This window comes from Corvus moneduloides, chromosome 12, assembly GCF_009650955.1.
Source record: "Corvus moneduloides isolate bCorMon1 chromosome 12, bCorMon1.pri, whole genome shotgun sequence".
NCBI lineage: Eukaryota > Metazoa > Chordata > Aves > Passeriformes > Corvidae > Corvus > Corvus moneduloides.
Genome location: NC_045487.1, coordinates 732501 through 753453, shown reverse-complemented (window position 1 = coordinate 753453; position 20953 = coordinate 732501). Strand labels below are relative to the sequence as shown.

Here is a 20953-nt window from a genome sequence, read left to right as displayed (position 1 = left end):
CTCCCTGCATTCCAAGGGGCAGGGATGGAAAAGCTGCCTGGTGGCAAGGGGTCACTGGGCGAGGGGCTGTTCTGGCCCACGTGGACCCCCTTGCAAGGCCTTGGAATCTGCTGGGGATGGCACTGGGCACCATGGCCTTGGCAGGACACAGGGCACCAGTGGGGACAGGGGCAAGGACAACAGCTGGGCTGAGCCAGGGCTTCAGAGAAGGCAGAACACATGGGGCTTGTCTGCACCGTGTGTCGTGTTCCTGAGGTGCCCCATGGGCCCCGTGTGCCCCTGTGTGAGGGACATGTGCCTCATGCTCCCCTGCCCATGCCCTGCCCCACTTGGAGAGAGACGATGATTGACTTTGGGATAATTACAATGATATTTTTATTGCTTTCTTCCCTGCTGGGCCTTTCATCCCCTCTTCAGCATAGGGATGCGGTTTCAGCCTAAACCCTCGCTGTAAATTGTGCTTCAAAACAAACATGTTAAAAGTCTTGTTTCGTCCTTCAGATGGCAGAAATGCTCCAGACCCTGCATTTGTGGCCAGCAGTACTTTACTGCCAAGAAAAAGGGCAGAGAAAGTACCCTGAGTGCAAGAGAGTGCTGACACTGGAGTGGTTGGGTTTGACTTGGTAAGGGTGCGCTGAGGGCGTTTTTGGGGGGGTTTTTTTTGTTTGTTTTTTTCCACCTTTGAATGTAAAGCCACAGAAGTCTTGGGCTGCACGACCTCTCTAGAAATGGAGTTTTCTTAATTGCTGATTTTTCTAGTCCAAAACTGGATATTTACTGGGCTTCTGCTCAAGAATGGCACTGATTTTGGGTTAAAATTGTCCCATGGAGAATCAACTCCTCCTCCCCGAACATTTTGCAGAGATTAATCACAGTCGTGGTAAGAAAATGTATCCTCAGATTCTCATTTGAGTCATCTCCTAACTTCACCACCAGATCTTTTGTTTTCCCACAGTAAAGTATAAGACATAGAGGGGGCAAGGGCCTGGAGTGCCAGGACAAGGGGGAATGGCTTCCCACGGCCAGAGGGCAGGGTTAGATGGGATACTGGGAAGGAATTCTTCCCTGTGAGGATGGGCAGGCCCTGGCACAGGCTGCCCCTGGATCCCTGGAAGTGTTCCAGGCCAGGCTGGGGAGGGCTTGGAGCAATCTGGGATAGTGGAACGTGTCCCTGCCCATGGCAGGGGGTGGAATGAGGTGGGCTTTGAGGTCCCTTCCAACCCAAGCCCTTCTGTGGTTCTCTGATTCTGTGATTTCTGTGTCATCTTTATCATCAATAATGGTTCTTCTTCTATTATTATTATTATTATTATTATTACTATCTTCAGGATTCTTAAGCTCTTGCCCAAGGCTGTGCCTGGCACAGTCCTGCATATGCTGGTCCGTGCTCTTCATGAAGGGATCAGTTCTTTGCCCACCAGCCACTGCTCCCAGGTGGACCCTCTAGAGCCTCCTCACCCTCAGCCAGGTGTGGGTGTCGGAGAACATCTGTTCTGCCCAGAACTGACCAAAATTCTCCCAGTCGCTAAAGCCTTGTTTAATTTCACCAGAGCTCAGCACTATGAACCTCTTAAGTGCTTCATAGTTCTTTGGTAACTTTCTCAAAATCCTTCCTTTGAAGTAAGAACTGTGAAGATTTCTAGGTTTTCTGCTTTATGTTTTCCACTTTGTCGTCATCATCTCGTGGTTTTACATCAGAGCTATGACTTCTGTGTGTTCTACTACACTTTAAAGCTGAATATCCCAACTTTGTAACCATTTTCCTGCTCTCTTCAGCCTCCCCCGCTCACGTCCTGCTGCCCACAGCTTCTGGTTGATTTTACTTGTTACCTATTGCCCTTGTTTCCATTTGTCATCTGGGTTTTCTATTTTAATTGCTGACTTTATATCACTGAGAAACTGAGACTCCTTTCAGCTGAAGTCGCCATCTTTCTTCATTGTCCAGTTGTCGTTTTAGACACTTGTTTCTTTTGTGGTTTGGGTTGTTTTCCCCCTAAATCCTTCCTTATGATCAGTTTTCAGTGCTTTTTTTAGCTTTAGGAAATACAATGTCCACATACTTTGGAACTGTGATCGGCATAAGCAGGTTAAATAAAAGGTGAAAGTTCCTGAAGCCCTGGCTTCAGACTTCCAGATGGGAATTATTTGGTGCTAAACCCATGTGTCCTTTATTCTGTGTGCCTTCTGCAAAAAACTCGTTCTCCTTTCGGAATAGCTTATCCTAACTTTAGGGTAGAAAGGGAGGGTATAAAACTAGCAAAGGAAACTGTAATTTCAGATCTGAATTTAACAATGAAATGCAGAGATGAAAAATGTGAAGAGACTAATTTTAATTCAAATAATTACATTTTTTAAATTCAAAATCTTATTTGAGAGTCCAGCTGGTTTTGCCTCCCGCTGAGAGACTGAGCTGCAATATCAAGTAGAGCAATGGTGACATTTGGGATAATTCCTTCCCAGAGGCATTGCAGAGAGTGAAGCCGGTGGTGATGGTGGGATCGGAATCACAAACAGGGTTTGTGATTGACTGAGTGAGAGATGAGCTCAGCTCACTTGGCAAACTCCATAGTTCTGCTGAAAACCAACTGAAGTTTTTAATTCTTCTGAAGGAAAAACTTCTCTTAAGCTTAATTAAGTTATAATTAGCTGGAGCCAGTTGAGTGGTTCTTCCTCCAAGATCACCAATTCCAAACTGAGGTCATAGATGTGGATCCAGAGATCGCAGTCCGTGGTCGCGGGGCCATGGCGCAGGAACCCCACCAGAGCTGGCCCCAGTTCTCAATTCCTTGGAAGGGGAGTCACTGAGGGGCAGCTGGGCTGGGCTGATTCTGTTTCAATTAATGAACACAAAATTACCCTCGGTAGGGCTTGAGTCTGCACTGCCTTATTTTGGAGTAAATTTTCTGTGTACATTTCCATGTCTCTGTATAAAAACCGCCTGCGCCATATGCCACGACTTTGGAGATTAAATCTAAACTGTGCAGAAGAACGTCTGTGCCGTGTGTATAGTTTGTGGTTTTCGTTAAAGTCACAGTGCCAACACCCCCTGTATTTACAATTCCAGGAATAATCATGGAGTTAGTAGGAATATCTATTTCACTGTGCATGAGACTTGTCAGCTGGCACTTACATGAGTAAGCTGCTGGTAAAAGGGAATGGGCTTTGTGCTTTCTTGTTTAAAGATGTGGCACAACAATTGCAGATAATATTTAATTGACTGCCTGTTCTTACAATGCCCTTCTTGATCCCTCTGGAAGAGATTTTGTTTATTCCCTGTGTCATATATATCCAGAGCAGGCAGAGGGAGGTGAGGAGCAAGCTGGAGACAGAAGGATGTAGGTTCAGTTTCATGGCTTCATACTCCAGATTTTGACCCAGATAATTTTACAATTTTTTATTTCTTTCACTTCTATTTTGGTATTTTTCAAATGGATGCATGTCTCTCCAAAAATGTCTGATTAAGAACACAAGGGCCATTGAGCTTCAGGAGAAGTTGAGCTGTTTGGGACCTGGTGACACAGGAAGGTTACACCTCCTGTACCAGTATAGTTCAACTCGTGATCACTCCATCCAGAATAATTGGCTTTTTTGGCATAGTTTAATTTCTCTAAACCACTGGCTCTTTAACTACAGTCTCTAGAATTCCATTAAACAGTAGAATTTATGAATGAGTCAGCTCTGTGTGGTTGTGCAAGGTGACTCAAAGGAATTCCACTAGTGGCAGTGGTTTCTTGGTCCTAACTTTAAGAATCATTAAATGAAATAAAATAAAGACGTCCTTATTCCAAATTAAGGGCATTTGGGGAGTTACAACTGGGTATGTTTAAAGTTCATGCATTGGTTTTTATTAACATAGGCCCCAACTCATTAAGGAAATCCAATCAGAATTACTCTGTACCTCTTACAGTGCAGAGCCACACCCACACCCTTTAAGAAATGAGAATAACACTAATACTGAGATAATGTAGAATATTTTAGATCTTAATTTTGAAAGATAAGCACACTCATTCCATCTCTTAATAGTTAAATTGCAATATTGACTATGTGATTCTGAAATTCTTAAGCAACAGCAACAAAAAAATTAATGCCATTATTCTGCATCAACTGACCACTGGGGGGGGGGAGGGTGAGATTCTATTTTTTTGATGTTCAGAAAACAGATTTTCATTCTTATGACAGCTCAGAGTTGTAGCCTGATCCTTAACAAAAAAAGCTGAATATTTTTTATTTTCCCCTAACAAGAAAGTCTTTTAGACTCTGAAATATCTTCCCAGATTAGGCCTAAATAGGAGCAAATTTCATCACTGAGAGAAATTCAGCATCTTCCTCCACATCACTCTCAGCTATAGCCAGATTTGCTGATTTATTTAATGATTAGTAGTCTTCCTTTTGTGTCCTTTGGTGGGAATCCGGGTCTTCTCCAGGACCTTCTCTATTCCATGCAGAGCTGCCAGCTGCTCATGGAGGAGCCTCTTGTAAGCCAGAGGATTCTCCTGAACCAGGTGGTGCAGGCACTGCAACACCCCGAGGCTTCCCTGTTCTCCCCTCCACAAGTTCCATACCACAGTTTCCCTCCCAGAACAGCTACATTGGAAAGACTGCTCTTCTCTGCAGCTCTCACTCCTAATTCAGTTTCTCTGCGGGGTTGAAATCCCAGTTTGTGATTTTCTGCTTTCCTGCTCTGTGTTCCACACGGATGCAGCACTTCTGGCTGTAAGTGGAGAAGAGGAAGCATTTCCCTGATCACCACCCCTGGACTGCTGCTGGTGTGCTTTTTCTGCATAGATGGTTTTGGCAGCGTTCAGATGACTGAAAACGGAGACCTTACATTTCTGTGGCTGCAGTATAGTCCTGGATATGCCACCACATCCTTATTCTTAGCACTCTAAAAGCACTGAGACACCACAGCCCAGATCAGGGTTTCACTACACAGACACCTGAACTCGCTTAACCGACCGTGTGTGTTTGTAAGGAGTGAGCCAAACTCACTGGGCTGTGAGGAGCTAAAATTTCACTCCCTATCTTGTGGAGTTTTAGTTTAAATAGCTACAACAGATGAGTCATGGAGAGGAGAATCACTGCCCTCATGCTGCAGGAGCATTGAGGAACCATCCACAGCCCAGGAGGCAGCAGGTGGCATGTCCAGGGCCCGAACCACACCTTCATCACAGGGACCTTGGTCTTCTGTACCAGTTCTGCACTAAAACCAGAATGAACAAAACCCCCAAACCCTCTCAGAACTTTACAGAGGACACATGCAGAGGGTTCATATATTTAAGTATTAGGTTTTGGATGCTAAAAGCTTTGCAAGCTGTTTTTCAATAACTGAGAATGATATGGCTTAGAAAATTGAGCAGGTGAGTCCTGTTCTGTACAAAACATTTGGATATTTGTTTCCCAAAAGAATGCCTTAAAATGCACCTGTACATTTGTTATGGATATAATAAAGTTACAGGATTAGTTGCAGGATTTTCTGTTGTTTTGAAGCTGTTTTAGGTGGCTGTGGGTTGCTGGGATGTTTGGGAGCAGGGGAGGGCAGAATCAGAGCTCTGGCAGAAGCCTGAGGGAGTCCAGGGCAGCACAGGGGTGTTGTCTCAGCGCCTCCTACTCGTGGTCCTGCCTGTTGGGGCTCTGCGGATGGGCACATCCATGGAATTACAGATTTAGGAATGACAACATGCTTATTCTGGAGGTACTGATAACCTGAGCAGAATTCAATGGCAGGTGACACCCGGCACCTTCTACCTTCTCTCTGCCCAGTACAAAACCATACAGACAAAGTGGCCTCACAGCCACAATTCCAAGCATTTTAGAGACCAACAAGACAGGAAAAGCAGATTTTAGATTAATAACATATGAATGAAATGTCTTTCAGCTGCAGGAGGGTAGATTTACGTTAGATGCTGGAAAGAAATTCTTCCCTGTGAGGATGGGGAGGGCCTGGCACAGGGTGCCCAGAGAAGCTGTGGCTGCCCCATCCCTGGAAGTGTGCAAGGCCAGGCTGGATGGGGCTTGGAGCAACCTGGGACAGTGGAAGGTGTCCCTGCTCATGGCAGGGGGTTGGACTGGAGGAGCTTTAAGGTCCCTTCCACCCCACACATTCTGTGATTCTGTGATTCCATTATAATCCAGAGAATCCAAAATGGCAAGAGAATCCTCGAAGAGTTTAAAGAAGTGAGGCAGGCAAATACCACAGGGCCTTATGGGGGGACTGATACAGCCTGTTACATAGGGAGTAATTTGGGCTGTTGTTTTTGTAAGTGTGGTTTTGATATCCATTCAGGAGGACATTGCTGTGAGAGCTGCGGGGGATTAGAAACCCTCCAATCCAACCACTCCTCTCTGGCAGCCTGACTTTGCCTGGGTTTCTAAGGAGAAACAGTATTTTTTATAGGATCAGCTAGTAAGAGCTGAAAAAAAAAATGGGCATGCTCCTGAGATCAGAGTTTGGCAATCAGTTCTGAAAATTGTATTTTTAAATCCAGTAGAGTATTGTCATGGTTCGAATACTCTTGTTACTTAAGCTTTACCACCTGACAGCTGAGCTCAAGAGCTGCTTAACACAGTCCTCCAAGTCTCCACACCTTTGATTTTACCCTAAAACGTTTGGATATTCCAACTAAAATGTGGAGCATCATGCTTCTTGCTTTTATTATTCCTTATAGCAGGGATAGGATTAAATATGTTTGTATGCAGAAATGATCAAATACAGTGTAGGAAAGTGCAGCCATGTAACAATGCGCTGATAAAAGTTACTTCATCCTTTGGGGACGGAGGAGTTGGAAATATCTGTATGTTCAGATGCAGATAGGCTGCTTTGGATGATTCACGAAATCAGGATGCCAGAAAGGGAGTAACTGGGAGGGGGCAGCGAGGCTTCTTCTTTGTTTCTACCTCTTTGTCAGGTATCAGCTTTAATTCCTTGTTTACATTTGGTGCTTTCAAAAACCTGATTTAGTTTCCTTGCCTTATCAGGCAGTTAGCCCTTGCTCTGAAGCTTTTCATTTGTAATTTATTCCCACAATGTTTAGTAAGTATTTCAACCTGGTCTGTGCACTGATGTCACTGACTCTGGCTGGTTGTGATGGGGAAAGGATGGTTTGGGACAGAAGCAGAGGACATGTTCACACCTGTTCAAGGTGCTGTGGGACATGCTGGCTCTCCAAGAGAGAGTGTGCTTTGGGGGTCTCATTTCAAACCCCACCTCTGGTCCCCAAATGTGCAGGACTATCTATATATAACATTTACATTGTTTCAGTGTGTAATGGCAGTTACATGCATCTCATCAAATTTCCATCACTGATTCCCACTGTCATCCCAGGTCTCCCCAGCAGCTGCTCACATTAACCTTTCAGAAGAATGTCTCTGAACATGCAGGAAAACCCAGTTGCCTTGGACATCTCAAGAATTGCTGTGGCTCTCATGTGCTCTTAAGAATTCTCTCAGATCCCCCTGGTAGCTGATTTTGTGGAATCCCTGACCATAAACCACCCACCCCCTCAGCTCAGCTCCATGGAAGCCACCCTTGGCTCAGCCAATTGCCATGAACGGCTCAATCCTGTTCTGTATTTACCTTGAGAATGTTGTTTATCGTTGATACCCATTCTCAGCAATGTCTCCCATGCGCACGCAGCTGCTTAGCTGCAGAAAATTAATAATACTTGGGTCCTAATTCTGGTAGAGGCTCCCCTGGCAGCAGTGGCTGCAGGCTCTGCCTGTGCCCTGCTGGTGCCAGATGGGCTCTGCAGCCCCTCAAAGGCCAAGCTGAAAATGCCTGTCCATAAAAACTGACTCAGAGAAGGCAAAAGCATCTGAAAGAGCAGCTTAGCTCAGTTTCTGTAAAATCTGATCTCTCAGGTGCAAATGTACATCGTGGGGTTGGGGTGTGTCCCCCCTGGAGGGACCTGGCGGGGACCCTCTCCAGGGAGTCTCACCAGTTATCCTGTGTATGTTGTGGGAATCAGCTCAGAGGGTGGAGGGTGGGTGCTGGAGGAGCAGTGGGAGCAGGGATTGAGACAAAGTAGATTTTTCCACCGTGTTCATCTTTGAGTTTTATCATTTGCCCGAGTGCTGGAAAAGCAAAACCCCCGAGATGCCAAATGGCTCCGTATTTACAGAACGCAGAATCCTGGAATGATTTCAGGTGTTCTGACACCATTTCACGTGGTCCTGCTGAGGATGGCCCCACGATGCAGCAGGTCCTTTTGTGTTTCCATCACACAGTCCGTTATCCACCATACTGGGTGTTTTTAAGCTCTGCTCACATCTGATGTAAATGTAGAGCACTGCCACTGGAAACATTTGGGGCGGGGTTTGTCCCACAAGGCCCCGGCCTGATCTTCTCTGAGATGTTTCACACCTTTCCTTTTTTTCTGACCGTTTGCCATAAAAACTTAAAAAAAATTTAAAAAAAATTTTTCTAAACCAGATTTTATTCAAATAATAAATAACAACCTATTAACCTAGCATGCTTTAATGCTCAGAATCTGAAGCTAAAGACTAGAGAGAGCACAAACATACCATTAAAAAAGCGTGTGTGGTTCTTCCTCCTGCCCAGCCTCTCCCCCATCGTGCACGCAAGCTGTCTCTTTAATAATGCAAAGGAGCAGTAAATTTCAAGCTGAGGATGGGCAATAACAAGGAGAGTTATTTCCACAATGCCCCAGTGTCAGCCCCTGGCTTAGGCGCACACCTTATTAGTTCTAACAGGCTGGTTAGCATCGGGTCACCTCTGCGGCTCCGCTCCCCGCAGGGTCACCCGGCTCCAGGCGGCATTTGGGGAGGGGGAAGGGAGGCGAGATTTACAGATTCTCTTCTCACCCGGCATTTTTAGCACTGGTTATTTTTATTTACACACACCCCCTTCCCCTTTTACGCCTTGCCTTTCTCTTGCCCCCTCTCCCACCCAAAACCTGTGTAAATCCCAGCGGTGGGCAAACCCCTCCCTGCTGACTGTGGATAGAGGGACTCCTTGGAATGGGGGGTTCCTCTGCTTCTCTTCAGAAAAGAAATAATTCAAATTCATCAGCCTGGGTGTGTGTATGGACAAATAACAACATCGATAAGCCAGTGTAGATGAAAGGAAGCCCAAGGTGGTTGCACTCCCAATTAAGCATGACAGTAGCATGTCTGCAGTGAACACGTATGTGTGTGTGCGCGTGTGTGTGAGAGAGAGAGAGAGAGAGACAGGCGATCCTCTCGCACTTTCTCGGGGCCACAGGAATTGTCTGTAGGATGATTCTTTAAAGTGAACTAACCCAGGGATGTGTTAAAATGAATGTTCATTTTTTCCCTAACTGGAACGTAGGAGAAACTGCCCATTATGGAAATGCACAGGCAGTTGTGGCCCTCTCCCGGCCCCCTCCCCCACCCGCCAGCTCCCATCCAAAAATGAATGCAAAGAAATACTATTAGGCTGTCTGGTTATGTATTTTTTATGAGGCCATACAAGACACTGCCTGACCTCGTCCAGCTCATGTTATAACCACATTGAAGATGCTTTTCATTTGGGTTCTGCTTTTCAGCCTGGGTGACCTCTATTAAATAAAAAAAAAAAAGAAAAAAATGGCCTAATATGTGACCCCTGGGACGAGTCGCTTCAAGGATTACATTTAATTCATATGATAATATTGAAATATAATGTTTCTGTGTCTAATGTTTTGGATGTTTTTCTTTCTTCTTTATTTCAGGAATCCTTTGAGTTGTCGAGGTTTCTTTTTTCCTTTTTCTTTTTGGAGGGGGGAGGACAAGTAACTCATGCTTGGTGGGCAGATTCTTAAAAATCACCTTTTTTCCCTTGGAAAGCCAGTGTGAACACAGCAGCCTGTTCTTCCCCTCGCTTTGAAGGAGAAGAGGAGAAACAAAGGCAGGGAAATGATTTTTTGTAAGAAAGTGTGTCTGGCTCGTCAAAATCCAGCCCCATGCTTTGTTTCGGCGTTTGCTTAGCCGGTTGATAAGGAGTGACCTGCTTGCCTGGCTGGGGGGGCACGGGCAGACCCCCCTCTACCTCCTTGCTCGCCTCCAGCTCCCATTGTCTGCCTCGGCCCTGCCGCTCCCCTCAGCTCCCCACGCACACGGAGTTGGGGCATGGACGCACCGCTCCGTGCCCGCCCGGGCTGGAGCATGCCAGCCTTTGACAGACAATGCGTGTTTCAGGGGTTTGTAACTTCTCCGTAAAATGTACACGGGCGTGAAACACAACTTGTGGCGGTTCAGCTTAGGAGCAAATTTGCTTTTGCCAATTGCAAAAATAAATTTGACTGTTTCCTAAATGTTCCGCATATGAAAAAACATTTAATAAAGTGCAGTTTTTCCCCCCGATCCTCGCACTAAAATCATGTTGCAAGGTGTACAAGGGAATTCAGCCATCAGCAGCAATCCAAACCGAGGGAAGCAACGAAGCCCTTAATCATTCCCAGTAATGACATGTTTGGAAAAAGTGCCACACGTGTGCACCTTGTATTTTCAGCAAACATCTAATGCGAGGGTGTGAAACAGTGGCTGCAGTGCACGGTGTGCTTGTGCAAGGGCTTCCCTCCCTTCTTCCTCCTCCTCCTCCTGCTCCAGCCTGGCTGTGCTGCCCCGCTCACAAAAGCCGTGTCTTTAGAACAATAGGCCTGTGCTCCTGAAGACCCGTCCCGGCACACGCGATGCTGCTTCTGTGACGTTTGCAAGGGGATACACAACCCTGATTATTATTTTTTTTTCCTTTTTCCCACTGTGAGTGGAGCTGTGAAATAGTAAAATTAATTTGTGCAAAAATACCCCTGGAATAGCACTCGGGCTGAAATAGTCCAGGTCGGTGCCGCGTGGTTACGGCTGACCCTGGGTCCCCGCCGTCGTGGGAGCTCTCGACGCGCCCCATAAACCCTCGCCCTCCTGGGCGCCCGCTCCGGGAGGCTCGGGCAGGTGAGGGCTGAGCGCCGGGGGGGCTCGGGGCAGGTGAGGGCTCATAACTCCCAGCCCCGTTGCGTTTATTCGTGTCATAGGCTGAACCTCGACAGTTTTTGGCAAAAACCTAATTAGCGCCAGGTCTGGGGCCTGCGTTGCGTGTATATGTGCAGCGGCGTTTTGTGTAGGATATTAAAAAAATATCCAGGCTTTGGGTTGCCTTTTGTAAGGCATGGAGCTGTGACCCTCCCTCCGCTGCTCCCTCCCCCCGGAGCCCCAGACTTCGCCGTGCCCTGGCTGCGAGCTTACATGGAGTTGTCTTTTTTTTATTTTTTTTTTATAAACCCAGTCACAACACGGGAAGAGGAGGAGGAGGAGGAGGAAGAGAGAGAAAGACAGAACTAAAAACCCTTGAAGGATGGCTCTCCAAAATTCCTGGCGGAACCACGGGGAATCCCTGGTAGCGCGGGAGCAGAGGTAAGGCAGCCTGCGCCCACCCTCCTGCCGGCCCCCCGCGCCCTCGCTTTTGGGCCGGGAGCGCGGCTTGTGGGGAGCGGGAGGGAAGGTGGAGGTGGGTGGTGGGTGGGTGGGTGGTGGGTGGAGGAGACACCTTCGCCTCGCGCTGCTTAAGTGGGCGCGGCGCTGATGTGAATATGCAAATGGGCGGCCGGGCGCGTCACACGTGCGGCTGCTCCCCCTCCCCTCGCTCCCCTCCCTCGCTCGCTCCTTTCCCACCCGGGGCTCGGGGGGATGTGGGGACATGGGGGGCACCGGCCCCGTCCCGCCCGTCCCGTCGCACTCGTCCCGTCCCGTCCCGCCCTGGGAGCGGCGGAGGTGCGAGGCCGGGATGGGAGCGGGGGTGACCCCGACAGGCGGGGAATGGACGCGATCGCTGCCGGGGGGCTGTGGGGGACCCTGGTTCCCCCCGCGTCGCTGATTGATGTCAGGGGCCAACAGGACCCGGCTTTCCTGGCGATGATGATGGTTATGGTGATTGCAATGATTACACTCATCATTAGTGGGAATTTGAATTTTGCGATGGTCAAGGCTGGGTGGGGGCATGACCCCCACGCCCGGGAACTTAAGGAAAGAAAAGACAGGATTTGGAAAGTGATTAATTTATGCACTGGAAGGGTCGAGTTACAAAGATTTTCACGCAGCCCCATTTTATTGCGAGTATACTCCAAGATCGGCAAAAAGATGGGAAAGGCGTTTTTGTTATTAAAGGAAAATCCTTTATTGGAGGGATGATTTAGAAATTTACAGTCAATGGAATTTAATTTTATCCTTTGCCTTTTGCTTTATCCACATTTTAATAAAAGAGCCATGAAGAATAAGAGTAGCCGGGTGATTGCTGAACAAAGCAGATCTCGAGTCTGAATAGGATTTAAAATCGGTGCCTGCGCTCCCCACGCCTGGTGGGGCCGCGGGCAGCACCCCCGGCTGTGCACCCAGGCTGGGGGGTGCTGCCGGTGACGACACACACCTTAATGCAAAATTAATATTTCATATTCAGGAGGCACAAACTTTGTGATATATTTTTCCTTCCCCTCTGTTTGTCTATCTGGTGATTTGGGTACACCTGATCATGTGTTAGGTTTATACGCGGTTATTCCATGGAGAGAGAGCAATTTCCAGGGGAGTGGAGTGCTGCTGGGGATGTCTGCCAGCACCCCGAGGTGGCAATGATCATGTGTGGTTCTGCAGAACATCACTGGCGTTAATTCACTGGGGAAAAAACAAATGCAAAGCAACTCCATTCGTTTTTCTTAGGTATTACCAGGGACAGTAAAAGGATCTACTAATGGCATCACCGTATTCACTAGATTGATAAATAAATAGAAAATCCCTAATTCTTTTGAATTAGGGGCTGGAAGCAGCAGATGAAAGTGACTCCAGGGTAACAGAACAAAACCCCTGTGCTGATACTGCCTGATTGATCATAGTGTAGTGCACTGAGAGACAAGGAGTCAGCTGAGGGGAGAAGAGGGAAAAGGCGAGAGCCTGTGCAGCAGGAGAGAAGTGTAACCCAGTTCCAGCAGGACAAACCACCTGCCTGTGTGCCCTGCTCTCCAAAGCATGCCCAGTGTCCCACATGGCTCTGCCACCCAAATGCCACGCTGGCTTCAGCTCTCAGACAGCCCAGCTGGTCAGTGTTGGGTTTTCCCTCATTATCCCGGTCTCTGTGCTTTTTCTCGCCGTGGCCGCAGGCCCGTCCTGTCTGTGCCCCACTCTGGGGTACAGCCAGCAGAGCCCCTGCCAGGGGCACCGCGCCTGGAGGCAGCGAGGCTGCCAAGGGGCAGCGCGGGCAGGCCGAGCCCCGAGGACACAGCAAGGCAGCGTTGGCTCAGGGGCCCTTTGGGGTGCCCGGCCCTCCTCGTCCGGCACCTGCAGCCGTGTGCACACACACGATTCCCCGCGCTCGCTCCGCCGTGCCAATAAAGAAGAAAGGCAGGGATGAGGATTGTTGCTATTGATCTGCCCAAGGGGATCATTAGGCATCAGTATCAATCTACAAATCAGTGGGCCTGTGTTACTTGCTTGGGCAGTCATTGCCAATTTGTTCCTATTAGATGGCCGAGCCCGGAGGTGTTTGATGAGCAGATTGGGTCTTTATCTCGGCGCTGGAGAGCAGGCGGGCGCGGGGAGACGCCGCAGCTTTGCAGGATTTCTGCTGTTTGTTTGTTTTCTTCTGCTGAAACCCTTTTCACTGCTCTGTACAGAATTTTGTAAGAGCTGAATGTGTTTCTGCTTTATGGATGGTTTTTCATATCATCAGATTAAACATATTGAGAGTTTAGGAGAAACTATTTTAAAATAATCCCCTAGCTTTTATTCGCTCTGTTTACCAGCAGCACTCCCTATAAAAATACATATTCATGCCAGATTCTTTTGTTATCCTTTCCAGGTCAGACCCAATATTAGGAACGCAAACAATTTTGCTTTTGCTATCCCAGTGGCCATTCCTTGGGATTTACTGAGTTGTGCTTAGTGAGGTGATTGTTCTCACTATCTTTCCCTCTGTGATTTAATTAATTAAGCCAAAAAATTAAAGCTTGCAGATAATATTTTATTTTCGAAGTGTTTTTACTTGGAGGGGAGCCCTGGGGGTCAGTGGCCCCTTGGACACAGCCTTGCTCTGTGTGGCACCTTCCAGAGCTGCCTCACTCATCTGCATATTTGCAAACAAGAAAAATGTTTAATAATATGCAAAATGAATTACAAATTTAGACCATAACAGGAGATGGAAATTAATGGCAAAAAAAAGGATCAAACCAGTTCACATGAATGATCTGATCCGACATCAATGCCGTGTTATTTAATGCAAACCTTGATTCCGACTGTTCCATCTCACTCCTCACACGAGCATCGCGCAGTTTAAACATCTGTCCAGCCGTTAAAGACCCTATTGATGCTGTGTTATTGGATTTCTAATTTCCAGGTTTTGTCAGGGGGTTTAACAGACTATATGAGTGTTTATAATTCCTAATGAGTTTAATCTCTAATTTGCCTCTATTACCTGGGACTGTCAAATCGCTTTCTCAGCACTTGGTCTGTGAAAATTTAAAATACAGAAATTCAGGCTTCTAAAGAACTCGAAATATTTGTCATATCTTTTATATACAAATATATGTGCAGTAAACAGAACTATACATTCTTATTCTCTTTGAAGATCAAGCCTGATTTTAATCCTGCCTATCTGCTGCAATCACAATATATTACCTAAACCCAAGTTTCTTTGAGGACTTTTTGGATAGATGTCACTATTTCATTGGAGATAAAATAGGGTGTGTTTTAGGATACCACATTATTGCTGCCTGATTAGTATTTGATCAAATCCTATCTGGTTTTTTTTTGTCCCTGAGACAATCCAGCTCCTCCACATCCGGAGGCGAATTCGCCTCATTCTGTCTGACAAGTGTTTTGTTGGGGAGCAGCGGATCAGATCCATGTAAACACGCGGCCGGGGCGGGGAGCCCCGCACTTTTAATTTATCATAAACTCCACAGAACTCATTAGCTTTCATCTTTACATCGCACGTATAGAAATGAATTCTGAGCGCACTCAGGGAGGCTTTTTTTCTGTGGAGTTTGCTATACAAATATTTATGGACCTTTTCCTTTGTAGTAGAGATTCCAGTGGCAACAGCTATCACACGACGAACAGCAGCTTGCGACTTAGGGAAGAGGTTGCCAAAAGCTGTTGTTTATTTAGTCGCGTGGTATTTTGTCTTGAAATTTGTTTTGCTACTATTTGCAAAAAATACAGGGCTCTCTTGGGAGGAGAAATTGGAATTTTTTGCCTATACTCCAGAAAAATAAAAAGAGAAAAAAGCCTCCCAGAAAATGAAATCTAAGTGTGTTTGTACGTATGAACATAACTTTATAATCAGCATATTTTGAGGATTTTCAGAGCAGGAGGCTGCTCACTGCCCATTCACAAAACACACATATGGAGATTTTATGGTGGGTTTTGTTTTAAAGATAATGATTTGTCTCTGCGTTGCAGTTGTTTATGTTTCTGTCTATATCTCTTTCCTCTCCCCTGTTTTATTTAGTAAGGTTTCAGCTGTGAAATTTCTCCATGAAACAATTGATACATTCTCCACACGCTGCAGCGAGGGAAAAAAAGCCCCTTAGATTAATGGTCAGTGTCTCATCCACACAAATTTGTGTTACGATACTACCAAGAAGCTGCGAATTACTGACAAGATCTAGAATAATTCCTAATGCTGTCGAAGGCTTCATTTTCTCCTCCGCATGATGGATGAGGCATAAGAAGTGCTTTCTGAGATCGTTAATGTGCATCATTCTGTTAAGTGTTATTAAAGTCCGTCTGTCTTCGGCAGCAGAAACAATGGCTTAGCCCTTATTTTGTCTCTCTCTTTGCTAAACTCCAACTGGCTTTTACTAATGTGGCCTATTTTGGGGCTCTTTTAAGGGCTGGTTTGTACCACGGCGTTTTGGTTGGTTTGGGGAATTGTATTTTCCCTTCGAGTTAAATGTTGGCTTGTGGCATGGGAAGGCACAGGGAATTCCCAGTGATTCTATCTGTAACCTGTGGATAACGTCCAAGCAGTGCAGGATCCGTACCAAAGCTTCTATTTAAGCTTGGAAAATAGGATTGAACTTTCCCTTTGGAAGGGCTGCTCCTGCGGAGCGACACTGGGCTGTGAAACTACCCCCAGGAGCGCCCGTGTCTGCTCATTTTCCCCTGGATTAATTGTTTAAAAATCTGGGAATTGCTGTCTGTGGAGAGAGTGAGCTGGTCCCTTGCTGGGAGGGAAGCTGGCACGGGGCGACCCAAACCCGTCCTGTTTGGGCAGAAATCGCTGCCCTGTCCTGGTCCCGTGGGCATCGCCCCATTCCCCAAGGGGGAGGAGGCCAGGCCCAGATTGCAGATGGATCGTATTAAATCAAAAGTACTTTTAACCAAACAGAAGAATTCACTTTAAAGGTTTTTAACCTTTCTAAGAGCCAATTTTTCCTTAAGCCCTGCGATAATAAAATACAATATAATTTATAGAGCACTCTCCACGGGTATGCATTCCTCTTCTCTTCTTTTTTTTGGTACAGTCAGATAAAACACCCAACAACTGTGATGATAATCAAGAAAAAACAAAAAGCAACTGATCATAAAGCATTTAGAAATGTAACATTCCTTTTACAAGGGATTCAGACATCCTTGGGAAGCCTCACTTCTATACTTTTAATAGAATTAGAGAAGTGTGATGCACAGCTGGTAAAAGCTCAGTCATCCACAGTGCAGCGAGTTTTTGAGTATTTAATTTTATATTTGAATAATTCTCCAGATCAGGCTATAATCATGGATGTCATATAAAAAGATTTTTTCATAAATTACATTATTTCACAGATGTGCAAATACTTCTGTGAAAAAAATTACATTGATCAGTTTTTAATACCCCCCTGTCTCACCCTTCAGTCAAAAGAAAAAATAGCTTTTTTCCCATCTTTGTCTTCAGAAAGGTGCTAGATTGTAAACATCTGAAGGAAATGAAAGGGGGTTGGCCAGTCCACCCCAAATTCTTTCCAGATTTTCATTCCTTTTACCAGCAGCCTTCTGTTCTTGGAGGAGAGGGAGGAACAGCAGAAGAAAGAGAGAGATGTCTCTGTTTCTTATTAAAATTTAAAGTGCAAAGCAGGGGCTGTATTTTGCTAATTTTCAATCTGCTAATTGGGAAGGGGGTTAGGAGGTGAGGGGCCGTGGGGACACGGGCGGTTCGGTGGGATAAAGCCCAGCCGGTGACACGGCCCCAGTGGAGACGGCAGGCACCAGGCACAGCCCCGGCCTCGCTGCTGGAGAGGGCTTGGACTCGCTGCACTTTGTAATCCCAAATTATAACATCCTGTTTATTTCTCTAATTAGAAAGTGACTGGTTTACCGAGAGTAAACTTCCCAATAGGCTTGTGCTCTGCCTGGCCAGGACTCAGGCCCCTGCACCCTCCGGGGTGCCCCAAAGCCTCACGCCCGGCATGGCAGTGGGAGGTCCCCAGGGCAACCTGGCCACTGGAACTTGTGTCCCTCCAGCTCCTGAGCACTTTGCCTTTTATCTGGTCCAAAAATGGGAAACATTTAATCGAGGCACAGGCAATTCCACAGCACATCCTCACATGCTGAGTATCTGGTCATCGTGGATATTGTTGTGAATGGAAAAGTTTGCCCCAATGTTAAATTCAGGGATGGTAATTAAGAGTAATTAAGATAAATGCCAACTTCCCAGATCTCTCATCCCATCTCCTATGAAGTTACACTTTTAGGGGAAAGGAAGGCTGAAAATAACTTTATAAAAGTTAACCAAGGTGTCACACCCTGCCTGCTTGGGCTTCAATCAGAGTTGCTGGCTTGTTTTTCAGGGAATTTAAGTACCAGATGCACTTGGAGAAAGCAAGCTAAACATCAGAGTTTATTTTCAATATGCAAGTGGTATAAAAATATGCAAGCCTTGATCTGAGTGCTATGGAAACTGCTCCACAAAAATGTGGAACGAAAGCTGTTACTGTAAGCGTGGTTCATGTCCTGTAACAGCTGCGACAGCCCGGCACAGCTCAACACTTGTCCAATTAGATGAAAATATTCAAAAGGAAACCTGATTTAAATAAGATTTGTAATAATCTTTCACAATTACAAAGTATCCTAGTGAAAAACACTGTCCCCCTGCCCAGGTCGCCTGGACCCTGCATTGGCCTCGGCTCAGTGGACGAGTCTCTCCCCCCTCACACCAGCTCCAAAAGCATTTTTCAGGGTTTATGTTACAGTTATTTGCAGATTATTTTAGGCCTGTGTTCTTTTATATCCACTTAGCAACTTGCAAGGAATATTTCAGGAGCAGCCCATGCTTGACGTGCCCTTTTTTGGGGAGCAGGAGGACTGGGTGGGGCGGATGTAAAAGCCATTATTGTATTTATGACAGATGGTTTTTAGTTTAGGCAAGAAAGCCCAGATAGACACTAGCACGGAGACAGGAATGTGGACACGTATCATTAAGTTCTTTCTGTTCATCAAATGCAAGAAATACAGTAAATTTATTTTTATACCTGACCTGTGGAACAAATATGGCCAATGGATACTACACATAATAGGTCTTAAAAGGAACAATTACAGTTTTCCTTTAACTTTTCTGATTTGTTACAAGTTGTATCTATTTCTAAGGTTTTGAGGATACCAATGATTAAAATCATCCTACTGCATAAATTTTAGTTATTTACCATAGTTTATAAGTATCGTGTGATGACCTTTTTCTGGCTTCATAAAATCAGTGACTTAATATAATTTAGGATCTGAGAGTGCAAGTTCCTTGATTCATTTATCATTTGATGCTGAAATTTGTTTAGTCTGGATTGAAGGCCCTACTCAGCTTTTCCTACTGGCCATAGATTCTTTGTACATTGGAAACTGGGAGACCTTTGTGTCTTGTCTCTTTCTTTCAAGTTTGACCAAAAATAGTCATTAAAGACTTCAGAAGCACCCTGACTTTATAAATAAGGGCTCTTGACTGACTCTGATGGGAATTCCATGCACAGAACAGCCCCTATCACCAATTTTTCAGAATGGCAAAGTGTGTTAATGTAGAATACACCTTGAATTAAGTGGTCGGTTTTGACTGTATTCCAGACAATTTTTTATGAATGCAATTAAATAGTGAGTTTTAATAGCTTTGGGAGAATTAAGTTTGAAATTGTTCTATAAAGAATGTTTATAAATATATATAGATAGAAGATAGATTTAGCTGAAAGCAGAAGGCAATAGAGTAATTTATTTCAAAAATTCTTCTGTAGTTGGTGTGAGTGATTTTGATCAAATGGGATCCCGGAATCTCCAAGCCAAAGCTCTCATCTTCTAAGGAATTTCAGTTACCTGGAATAAAATGTTGCCTTAGAAATTATTGACGTAATAGTCCCCTTGGGAACCCCAGAGCAGTCAAAGAGAAATCCAACAATAAATCCAGGGGCCACCTGGATAACTCCCATTAAAGGCTTTTTTTCAGTGGAAAAAATTCTTTAAAAGATTAATTCTTCCTAAATGTAAAGTCCAGTGATCGTGTTTCTGTAGAACTTTTACAGTTGGGTGTTTTGCTTTATTTTGTTTAAAGAACTTCTCCAGGGCTCTGGGACAGTGACACCAGCCCTGTGTTTTCCCTGCGGCCCCCCTGCCCCGTGCACCCCCTCTGCAATGGCTGGGGAACCAAAAGGCACCAGGCACACACAGAGCTGTGCCTTGGGCTGGGATATTGGTGTGCATCAAACCTCGCCCAGATGCTGGGCCCAGCAGTGCCCCCGACATGGGACCCCACTGCAGGAGTCCCACTCCACTGAATCTTGAGCAGGGATGGGAACTCGACTGGCTCCTGCCAACGCCTGGTTGTGTGTTTGAAATGCTGCTGCAGAACTGCACAGTTCTGGAAAAGCAACGGGCAGCCCGCCTCCAACCTGAGCCCTCTGAGCAGAGCGCTGGGGATTAGTTACACCTGCTTTTCTCCAGAAAAATAAAAATTAAAAAAAGCCCTTCTGTGGCCATTGCCGTCCCTGGTGTGCACAAGTAGCCCGGTGGAGCAGCTCAGTCTGGAAAGGCTGGAAGTCGCAGAGAATTTCCACGTCCGTGTGACAGACTGAGCAGTTCCCGGAGCATTCCCTGCTCCGCAGCTCGTCCACCGCAGGAGTGAGATGTGCACTCCTTGTTTCTTGGAGGGACCGGCAGCCCCCCCAGGCAGTGCCACTGAAAATCGCTGGGGTTGGTTTGGAATGAGGGGATATGTGTGGTCTGACTCGACTGAAAACCAAAGCTGTTTTTTAAGGGCGGTGTAAGGTGAAATACAGGTACCTCAGGACACCCCGGGGCATGTGCACATGGACACGCAGAATCACAGACTGCGCCCGCTCCGTGTGCTCCACAATCCGAGCTGTGTTTTGTGCTGCAGCAAAAAGGCACTGTGTGGCTTGATTGAAAACATTCAGGAAGAAACAATAATCCCATAGACCAGTGGAAATTTTATCACAATTTAATTCTCTATCAACATTTTTAAAAGGAAAAAGGGGACAAGAATAAGAAGTGTGTTATTCTTAGTTGTCTGTATTATTAGTTAACATCAGCTGTCTGCTGATCCCCAGTACAAAGGACACTATAAACCACATTTAAAAAAAAAAGACACTTTTGATTTTTGTAGAAATACATATAAAAATATATTCAGTATTTGTGGGTACTTACATATGGGTGTTTTACAGATTTCCTGGTGTGGCGGCTGGAAGACAAACCTCTTTTAAACCCTGTGAAATTCAACATTTCACTGAATTTAACATACTCTAAGTTATACATAATATATATTTTTAAGTAGTTTTACACTTTTTCTATTTTCGATTTTCAACAGTGTCTACTTTTCATGTATAATGAAGGTATCATTTATAACAATATTTTAAACAGTCCAAGTCAGTTATTTATACTGGTTTTTATCTTGAAATGAGGTTTGCTGTACCTTTTGGTTTTGCTTTATTTACCTCATCATTCCCTTATCACCCAGAGCCTTTTTTGCAATTGTATTTATTTAAAA

The 20953-nt window shown here is 45.6% G+C and overlaps 1 protein-coding gene across 1 annotated transcript in view; it reads left to right on the top strand.

The window, feature by feature from the left end:
- The first annotated feature begins 11242 nt into the window (after positions 1–11242).
- The window catches only part of ZFHX3 (zinc finger homeobox 3), a 401385-nt gene continuing 391674 nt past the window's right edge, over positions 11243–20953 (top strand). Inside the window, exon 1 of the mRNA XM_032121503.1 lies at positions 11243–11367. The gene's annotated coding sequence lies outside the window, so the exon portion shown is untranslated. The remainder of the gene's footprint in view (positions 11368–20953) is intronic.